The sequence below is a fragment of the Anarrhichthys ocellatus genome, unplaced genomic scaffold, assembly GCF_004355925.1.
Source record: "Anarrhichthys ocellatus isolate YVR2014 unplaced genomic scaffold, GSC_Weel_1.0 scaffold6, whole genome shotgun sequence".
Lineage (NCBI taxonomy): Eukaryota > Metazoa > Chordata > Actinopteri > Perciformes > Anarhichadidae > Anarrhichthys > Anarrhichthys ocellatus.
The window spans coordinates 359942-370866 of record NW_022280036.1 but is presented as its reverse complement, the minus strand read 5'-3'; positions in this window follow the sequence as shown (position 1 = coordinate 370866).

The following is a 10925-nucleotide window of genomic DNA, read 5'->3' as shown; positions in this document are numbered from 1 at the left end:
CGGGCCAAGTGACGATTCTCCTGCAATGCAAAATCAGTGTCTTGTGTATATGTTTGAGAGTGGGCGTCAGGTTAAGTGGGGCTGGCTGGGTTTTTTCCGACCATGTCACTCTTGTCTCTGATACTGTCCCGGCTGCGTGGATCCCGGGGTCCATTAGCACAATGTGGATGTTACAAGGGGGATGAAATCATCCGGTCTGACTCAGGCGGCTCATTCAGTGGCATCTGTGTTTGTTTGGTTTCCTGGCTGACACTTCAGCCTCTGTGTCCTAACGCTGAGACACAGCACATGCACATGTAATATTATTACCACCCCCCCCTCGGCCTGTCTGCGTTTTCACTGCTTTCATCCTGGACAAGGGTTGCCATGTTTTGTGATGTGGACCATGTTCAGTGTGTGTGTTCGTCGGAGTGATGTGTGGTGATATCCCCAGGGTTGGTTGTCTGGACTGGGTCCCTTCTAGCTGCTTTACAGTTTAACCAGCCTTGACTTGCTGTGTGGTGACATGTCTGTACTACACTGGCTGGATGACTGGGAGGATCTGCTCTGTGTGTGTGTGTGTTTGTGTGTATGGATCAGAGTGGGTGTAATGCTGGAGGCTGACTGCTGGGCTATGCTTGAAAGACTTCTGGCATGTGCTGGTGCCTGCATTTTTCACCCTTGACTGGAAGCATATGCTGTAGCACAATCGAGACAGTGTTAGACGGGCTTGGCGTGAGGGACCCAGGCGGCTTCCTCCACATCTGGCAGTGCTTGGCCCTCCTTCCAGGTGAGTCACATCCCCCGGGAGGGTGGCTCTGCTGCGGCCGTCGGCCCCTCAGAGCCCGGGCATCTGGAAGTGTCTGGATTCGTCTTGCAGTCACATCTATCTCCACATGCTTTTCCAATTTCATCACCCCGCCACCTCTGCGGCCCCCACCCACACACTGACCCCTGCTGTGCGCCAATTAGCCCCACCTCCACACTCATGGTGACATGGTTTAGAAAGATAGACGACCAAAATGGAAAACACCGCTGATAAATTGTACAGACAAGAAGGCCACGGTGTCACTTTTGCATGGATTTTTCATTTATTTTATGTTGGAAAAAATCAGGGATATTTCTGGTTTATTAAAACTTGGCTTATTAAACTAGTTTTTACCATTATATCACTAAAAATGTATTTGACATTGCAAGAAACACACACACATGATTGCAAACAAACCCCAGTTTTGCCCAGTTTTATTTGGAGGAGAAAACTAAGATGAACAGTAAAGTTATCAGCCAGACTGCCTGTTGCAAATATCCATCATAGTTCACAGACTTCCTGGTGTGATTACTTTTGGTTTCGATAATCAGCCTTTAATATTTACGAGAAAGTGTTAATAAATATCCCCTGAGAACAGAAGATGGTGAATTTCACTTACATTTTCTGGTCCCAACATTGACATATTATCACCTTATAAAGTTGCTATCATGTTAGGACACAGTTATGCATTACATCCAGCAGACACAGAGAAATATTAGCATTCATTTTGGAGTCCTGTTTGTGTCCCCCTTATGAGCATTCTCTCTCCTTTTTGCCCTGTTTTGGTCTCTACCAACTCCTGAGCGGAAGTATCTGTCTTATAGCTCCTAAATGCTCCACTATTTACCAGCTATTATCTAACTGTGTCTGTCTGCTTAAACATCAATTTAATAGGGAAAGGTAGACGTTCATATTGATTTATTTTGTCATTTGTTTTTTTGTTAAGTTATACATAACATAGCTAAAGATAAGAGGGAAATAATACAGAAATTAAAAAAGAGAACATTATTTCAATTGTCACATAGCTGAACTTTGACCTTTGCATTTAACCCATCGCAAGCATATTGAGGGGCTGCCAACTGCCAACCTTGTGGTCAAAAGACAATCTGCTCTACCTATAAGCTGTATAGTATGTGATGGAAAATGACATATACAGTTTGTTTGGAGGAAGACTTTGTAATAAAAAGGTTCTTAAAACCTACTTCTGACTGCCTGACTGCTTGTGTGTCTTGCCCCATCTGACTCAATAACTCTGCTGAGTACAATGTTATCATAACTAAAGAAAACTATTGTACAAAAACTCAAGCTGCAATATCTTTCAATTTCTAGAGCAGGGAGGATCTTGTGCAAATATCAATTATATGTGTCATTTTAATTGCATTCAATGCAATATTACAGAGATAATCTGTAAGGTGTGCTGGAATGTTACAATTTTTCCATAAAAGTAAATAACCCAGCCATGCATGAAGAAGTGTGTGTGTGCGTGTGTGTGTGTGCATGCAAAGAGGAGGTAAGAAGAGGTGGAGGGGCTTTCCCCCCCTGACCCTCAAACAGGAATGTCCCAAGCAGTAATTATGTCCCTTAGCCTGATGGCTGTTGGAGAGGCCCAGCTGTGTGTGTGTGTGTGTGTGTGTGTGTGTGTGTGTGTGTGTGTGTGTATGTGTGTGTGTGTATCTGGGGAGAGAGGGGGGCGCAGGGGTCGACTGATGGGACTTGCATGTGTCAGAGCGGATTGATCATGACACAAACAGATGTATGTTGGAGGAAAACATATCGGTGTCCGTGTGGAGCGGGTCTATCCTGATCATTAAAGAGATGAAAATAAACATCTTGCTCTGATTAACGGCGGCCGTCCCGATGGACTTGTCAGCTGCGCCACTGCCACGCCACGCCGAGGCTGTACATATGGGCGTACAGATCTTGCTTTTACATAAATGTGTTCCTGTTTAGAAACTGGTGAGCCATGCTGTAGCTGTAATCTGCGAGCTTGTGTCAGCCTCGAGGTCAATCAAGTGGGCCGCCCATTTTTCTTTTCTCCGCGTGTCTAAATAGAGATCTAGAATGAATAATAAGAAAAACATGTTGGCTTTTATTTTTCCGAAAAGATTTCTTCTCTCATTGCTGCCATATTCTCCCTAAACAGCATCTCTCTCTCTTCATCTATAGCACTCTCTCTTTCTGACACACACACACTCATAGCCCCTCTCTCTCAGAGGCTATTTAGAAAGGAATGCTGCCAGAGTCTCACATTTCACTAAAGAAGCAGAAAAAAGGGAGAGTGAGTGACATCGAAATTTAAGGGAAAAAAAGAAAGAAAAGATCAAGTCGGAGCTAACATGGTTCCGTGGTGTTGTCGCATGCATGTGTGTACATGTGTCATTTTAGCATTGCATTAAAAATATTACTGTATGTGCTACTGAATGCCATTAGACAAACATCTGGAGGACTAATGAAGTCAACACACAGGGGTGAGACTTGATTGGCAGGGGATATGCCACATTGTCTGTGTGTGTGTGTGTGTGTGTGTGTGTGTGTGTGTGTGTGTGTGTGTGCGCGCGGGCGAGAAAAACAGACTTTCTTCTTCATTGTCTCGGCCGTCTTGGAGGCGACCCGGTTTCTGGGCTCTGTGAGAGTGCGTCAGTGTCAAATAGAGAGACTGGCCGTGTAGTAAACAATCCAACACTCACTCCAGGGATTACCACTGTCTCTTTGTCTGCGCATGTGGAGAGCCTGAAACACATTTGCCCCAACTTGTAGTGGGAAAAACAAAGTCGAAATTGGCTGCGTTGAGTCCTGCGAACGCTCCCTGAAATGGGTCTTGTGTGCTGATAAGTTTATCTGAAGTCTTCAGTTCTGCAACGCCAGCCTTCCTAATGAGGCCCCTCTCCTGTCTTATGTTGAAATGATAGCCTCAGAGAAGATTTTCTGTGTGCGCGCCATGTGAGCATCGATCAGCCCAGACTTGTAAAGCAGCTTTCACAATCCAATTTTCTCCTTTGCTGTATTCATTTCAAATTGCCTCACTGATGCCATCTTCGGTCAAGCTTGGTTGGAAAGAGAAGCAAGCACCTGTGAATCAAAGCAGTACACTTACTCAATCAAACATTCTGTACCTTTTACATTGTTTGTCTATTCAACCACCATGGCTCTCACTGCTTATACAAACAAAGGGTAAAAAAAATATATCACTTTATATGCAACTGAATTTTTACAGGAAAGCTAGAAACCCAAGAGACTGTCCTCTCAAGATACTCCAAATAAATAGGGGTCAGCATTTCATCTCTACTACTTGATCCATATAATATCAATTTACAGTCATCAGTTATAAACAAACATTTAGAAAGCCAACTACTAACTAACAGCAGGGCATGCAGCGGCTTCCGTAGATGGTACCAAGTCACCGGCATCAGTTAGCGTGCTCATTTCACCAGATATCGCTGCTGCACAATTCATAAATATACATTATTTTGATAATGTTGAGTTCATTTTTTAACTGTTGAGCTAAAAGTCTGGCCAGATCTTATACATTGCACCTTAAACAGACAAGTGACCACTAGTTGGCATTTGAATAATATCTGTTGATGGATGGGTTAAAAAAATAGAGGTTATTTTGATTCAAGAGACTGGTGTTTGTTTCTCATTTCCTGGCAACCTTCATTGTTGGTTTCTTTTAACCATGAGCTTTCCAGTAATCTCCCTGTTCACCCTGGCCGCTGTGGCTATAAGTCATGTAAACAAACCTACAATGTAGAGATGTGGAATTGTAAAGTAATATATCTCGGGGCAAGCCTTGTACAGCTTGCGAGAGACACTTGTATCTGAATCCCACCAAAAGTATACAGACATTACCCTCTAGGATTAGCTGTTGTAGCTAACTGCATACAAATCTAATTCTGGGGCAACCAGCCGGCTAACCAAGCTACCTATCTTTAGCTAAAACAACCTGCTTAAGGCTAGGGAACACTGTGGTTGATTGTGGTTTGGGTTGAAATAATTAGGATACCTTTGTCGACAAAGTTGAAAGCAGACCTACTCGGTTAAAGGAAAATATTTCAACCTCACAATTGGGACCATTCTCAGCAACCAAAACCCAACCCAACCATCACCATAGCTTTGGCAGATTTGGTAAGAACTGACAAATGATGTCCTGCTGATAGAAACATTTTAGTTTGGTGCTTCTGGCTTTATTTGCCATGGTTTTGATATATCTGTCTTCATCCAACCTCAATACTATGTGAATGTATTTTACTCACAGGAACTACTGCTGCCTCGGGGCAATTGGTCGCTCAGAGGTCCCTGCGGCAGATCGACCCGGTCGCGGCTGTTTTCTGTCCTGGCCCTACAGTGGTGGAATGAACTCCCCACTGACGTCAGGACAGCAGAGTCGCTGCCCATCTTTCGCCGCAGGCTGAAAACTCACCTCTTCAAAAAGGCCTACCCTGAGCCTTCCACGTAGCATTTACTTAGCATCTATTGTATTCATACTAGCTTATTGCACTCATTGTTTTCTTATTAGTTTGTGGCACTTATTGGATTTGTTTGTTTCTGCACTGTACGTTGGCTCTGGTTTATGCTCTTAGATGCTTGTTTGAAGAGAGGAGATGCACTTACAACTTCTGGTGACTAGTAGTTCTCTCGAAAACCGACGTTGAATACACTTATTGTAAGTCGCTTTGGATAAAAGCGTCTGCTAAATGACTGTAATGTAATGTAATGTAACTAAATAATATGGAAATCCAAAGACCTCACTGTCAACAGGTTTCATTGGAATTATCTTCTTCAAAGATATATTCACTGTGAAAACTGTTTTCATTCTGTGAACTCTACAAACAAACCTTCACACAACTCCATTGCATCAGGGTGTAGGTAAAAGTGGATATGTCAATGGCTAAACTCAGTGCAAATTCAGTTTTTTGGTTCTTCTTACTCATTCTTAATTCCTAAACGTATACAGTACCTTTGAATAAATCTATCTTTTACCAGCCCCAAGAGGGCAACTAAAGCGAAGAATGCAGCTGTCGTCCCACTGCGCTGGCTCTTACACAGGCCACCATAGCATGCTTGGGACCCTTTGGGTGCTGCCGGGCTCAGTGTCAAGACTCAGCTGCTACAAGTCCCGACACAGCTCTGACACAGCCATGCCACAACACAAGCCCTAAAGTGATCTGTCTCTCTGTCTCTGTGCTCTGCTTCCTCGAAACACAGACTTCTAAAACTTTAATTAACCTGAATCATCGTTCCCCCCCTCCCCCCGACAGCAAGGCATACAAGAGATGGATTATGGATAGGGGGAAATAAAACGTTCTTAAAGTGCAAATTCAGCAAACTCTGACTCCCATTTATTTGATCAAAAGTACCAACTCTAAAGTTATTGTATGATGTTTAATTTAAAAAAATAGTGTGTGTTCAATCTAATTTATCCTACTGTCTATCCCTCCAAACCACAAACTGTTTACAATGGCAGGCTCTCATATTCACAGGTTGCCTTTCGTTGTTGGCTCAAAGCTTCACATTGGCGGACATTCATTTACATACTGGCAGCAGCTCTTTGTAAGACTAAGGCATAGTTATGGCAAATGTGAAGACTAAAGGCTATTCCAGATGGCTTAAATAAACATCCCACCAATGCTGTGGTGGCATATTACTTATAAACCAACACAATAACACTCCACAATGTACAGTCAGGGACTTGGATGCTTTTGCACAATATTGGTCAAGAAATATGCCCAGGGGATCCTGTGGGTACAGCTGCATGTTGAAAATAATACTAAACCACACCGTGGGTCTTTGCTGTTATCAGCTACTCAATGAGTCGTGGTAAATTTGCAGAAAATAAGGGTGCTTTCACACCTGTAGTTGGGTTAATTTGGTTCGTACCCAGGGAGAAGCATTTTTTTGGTCCGGTTCCTGTTCAAAGTGACTTTTTACAAATAAACAACAAGGAAACAACATGATTTATACAGACTGACCTGTGACTCGTTGATTGCAGTTTTGGTGATTGACGTCCTGAATCATCAGTGGATCATGGAGAGCATAAGGGACAATCTAATTCCAGTACTGAGAGAGGTTAATGCAGCACTTGAATGCTTCTGATTCATGTTCGTTGGTATCATAAAGAGCTCACGAAGACATAGCTGATTAAACACATCATTAGTATTATTAGACTGCAAATCGACCAAACGTTAGGAATAATGACTAACAGGTTGAGACAGGACTGTACAGTAGCTTGTTTATGCATTCCCAGACTGCTGCAAATGTTGGGGAGCCGATGGACACGCGCATGAAGCGACTTGTACAGCAATGTTTCCGTGCTTTTTACTGTGGGATCGTTGTCACACACTTTTTAATGGACTTAATGAACTGACAAAGTATACAAGCACAGCAGTTTCAACAACATTTTTATCAAAATCAACACATGTATGTCAGCGTGGGTATTTTCAATGATCAATAGGTCAAAAGCTATGGCCTTATACAGATCAAGCCTGCTTGACACCGAGACCCACCTTTTCCAAAGTCTCGGTTCAGTTGTTTAGTCACCACTAGGGTTCGATTGACAGCTGTCACAGCAGCCCAAATAAACTAAGCAAACAGACTCAAGTTAGTCTTAACTAAACCAGACCGGTTAGGTGTGAAAGCCCCCTTCGTGTCATGCTAGCAGCTCTTTAAGGTCGTACATAGGCACAGCTGTGATTGGAGTTAAATGCTGATGTCAGCATATCAACATGCTCGTGATGACATTCACCTTCTAATTTTTTACAGGTATAATGTTTAACATCTTCCCCTTCTTAGTTCATTATTTAGTTAGAAAGCTAACATTTACTTAGTAGCACTAAACTCAAAGTACAGCTGAGCTGATGGGAATGTCAGTAGTTTTGTGGGTATTTGGTCATGAACCAAAGCATTGGATACAGTAAAATATTGATCTGAAGATGGCCCTGGCTGAAAAGTTAGGATCACCAAAAATATAGCTATTTATCCTAAAGGGAACATGAATGTGTATTTCATGTTAAACCCATCCAATAGTTGTTGAGATATTTTACTCTAAAATGAAACAAAAATGTCAGTCTCATGGTGGTGCTAGATGAACAACCAGGGAATCACCCTCTGGGAACAATGAATGGCTGTACAACATTTCATGATAGTCCATCCAATAGTTGTTGAGACATTCAACAACTGGTGGACTGATCAACTTTATATTTAATATATATAATTTAACATTTAATATGTTGGGCTGCAGTTGTGTTTCCTCCAATTTGTAATGTAAAGCCAATAAGTGGTATATAATCTACTTTTTTAGGATAAGGGCAGTCTTTGAGATGTAGTAACCTTGGTCAGGCATCCAAAATAAGAGAATTGTTGATTGTTTATTGTTAATTAATGCCAATATCAACCCAAAGTGTATGTAATCAAAGATATCGGCATAAACCAACTCTTGAATACATAATTAATATTATTTTTGCTTGCTCTGCATCTTACAAACTGAATGTAATGGTACAAGGGAATGTGTTTCCTGGCTAGCGACTGCTCTTGGCTAAAAGGGAGCGATGTTCTCTGTTGTAAGTCAGAGCAAGAGGCAGCAGATCAAAGATAGAATAGGCAAGGTGAGGGGGGGGTCAGATGTAGTGGTGTGTTTGTTTGGAGCAGAGTTTGAGGAAAAGTGGAAAGTCCAGCGGTGGTTAATTGGTGTGTTTAGGTCTGAGGTCATGAGGGTGGCAACAGGAACACACCGCTCAGCCCTGAGCGGCAGATGGATATACAGCCACCACAGAGATGCTGCCCAATCTAATCACAACTAAACACTAGTAAGACACGGACAGGCCCTGTTTTCTTCTTTTCCTCTTCAACTCCCCCCTTTTCCTCAGCTCTCCTCCCCCCTCCCCAAGCTCTCGCTGTGCCCAAAGCCCAGGGGAGGTCACAATGTGTCCCGCTCCCAGCAGCTAAGGCCTCCGGATGAACCTGTTGGTAAGCCCCCCCACCCCCACCTCTCAGCACCACCTCCTACTTCTGAAAATACCCCAGAGGCTTGCATGGCCGGAGGGGGTTCGAGATCAAGCGGGAGCAGAGATGATCATGAAATGAGGATTCGTTTTTTGCTCTCAATCTTTCTTTCTTTTCTTTTTTAAGTCTTCAAGATTATCTTTATTAGGGCTGCCACGATATCCGATTTTCACTCCACGACTATTGTGGTCAAAAGAATTCACGATAACGGCAGTATCATTAACTAGGGTTGTTCTGCTGAAAAGGTTTGCCAAAATGTTTCATTTGTAACATAAAAATCGCATCTGCAGTCCAGTCTGTGGCCTCCACCTTTGTAAGCATAGATACAATGTTATTTGTGTTTCCTGTACTACAGACTATGGGAGGGCCATATGCCATATTCACACAGGATAAGGATAGTGGGACTCAAGACAGGAACTCATAACTGGGCTGTTTAGACAAAATAGATATTATATTGGGCATCTAGCAGCTTCCTAACAGCAGAATTTAAATAAATACGCTGTGAATTCATTGTACACAAAAACATTGTTCTAGCAACTTTATTTCTCTCAGTAACTGTGAAGACACAAGAGGCTTTATGCATGTGCTTCTGTGGAGGTATGATTCAGAAATAAATATTCATAATGTATTTTCTTTGTGTTTTTATGTGAAATCCATGTGTGAAAGACTTGATGCCAAAACTATTGCTGCAGGACCGTGAGCCTAAAACCTTGTGTCTAGGTTACTTATTTCAGCCTTGTTTTTCAGCCTTCTACACCAGCCTGGTTACTCCTGCTTTACTTGCCCTTTAAGTGCAAACTGTTTGAAGACCCCTGAACAGCTGCCTACATCTCCGTTTTGTTCACTCTTTCAAGCAGTGGTGTTCTGGTAGATGGTAAATGGTAAATGCACTTGTATTAGTATTTGCGTGCATGTTTCAGGCTCGCTGGCCAATCACAACGAAGTTAGTTAAACTTATATCATAAGATAAAGCAGCCGTCGCTACTGACGTGGCTGTAAAACGGTAGATTAATTGTTTTGACCGTCACAAGCCAACCCAATCAGAATTTGGTCCGACAACATTTGGAAATTCTAGAAGAGCCGCACAAGTGAATTGTTTTATCCCCATTCAAATCAGCATAGGGCAAACCATTTTGCAAAAGTAGTGGACATCATTGAGATGGCAAACAAGAATAATGGACAAGAAAACCTCAAAAAGTAATAGAGGAGCCAAAGACATTTGAGAAGAAATAGGAAGTAGGCATTAGAGCCACAGATTTCCAAATGTTTCAAAAAAATCCTCAAGTCTCGTGCAGCAACGCTATTTTTCCAAGGAGCAGGCTTTAGCGTAAGATTGGCCTTAAATTGTTCATCATTATCTCTTGTCTCTGTATGTTTATGAAGCAAATTCATAAAGCCCTGGGATATACCCAAACGTTTTACTCAAGTTTAAATGTCGTCAATTCGTACGGATGCGTCTTCACGTTAACTTGTGCATCTAATCACGTCTTTGCAATGCCACCGCTAAAACTCACATGATTTATAACCAATTATCTGGAATTTGATGAAATAACTAGTTGCCCAACCCACGCTCTTATCCAGCATCATCTGTAATAGGCTGTGGACCCCACAAACCGTTCACAAGATAAGCTTGCATAAATAACGAATTGGTGGATAAGTTCTGCAAAACGTATGTAATAAAAAGGCATCATATCAGAGGTAAATGAGGACCCACCTTCCATGAAGGTCTTGCCTTTGTCTGCAGGTGACTAAAGTCACTCCACCTCTGTCCCCTCTGTTGACACCCAAGCCCCAGTTTGATGCAACGACACTAGGGGAAAGCTTATGAAAGGTGCTGCTCGGTGTTTAAGTTATTCCCTTTGTGAGTTGCTTTGTGACAGGCTCTCTAGCCTGCTCCCTGCTGAAGTGTGTGTGAGAGCGTGTGTGTCTGCTAATTTAGTTTTCACTAAGATCACATGGCTGTCAGAAGTAGGGACCAAAATGAACATAACGTTTCGCCATCAAAACCCTGATGTCCTCTTTGAAAGGCAGCGCCACTTGTCGATGCTGATCTGCCCCAGTGGTAAGGGCTGGTTGAGCCATATGTAGTTTTGATAACACCACCAACCATGACAAACAAAGGGGACAGCAAAAATACTTC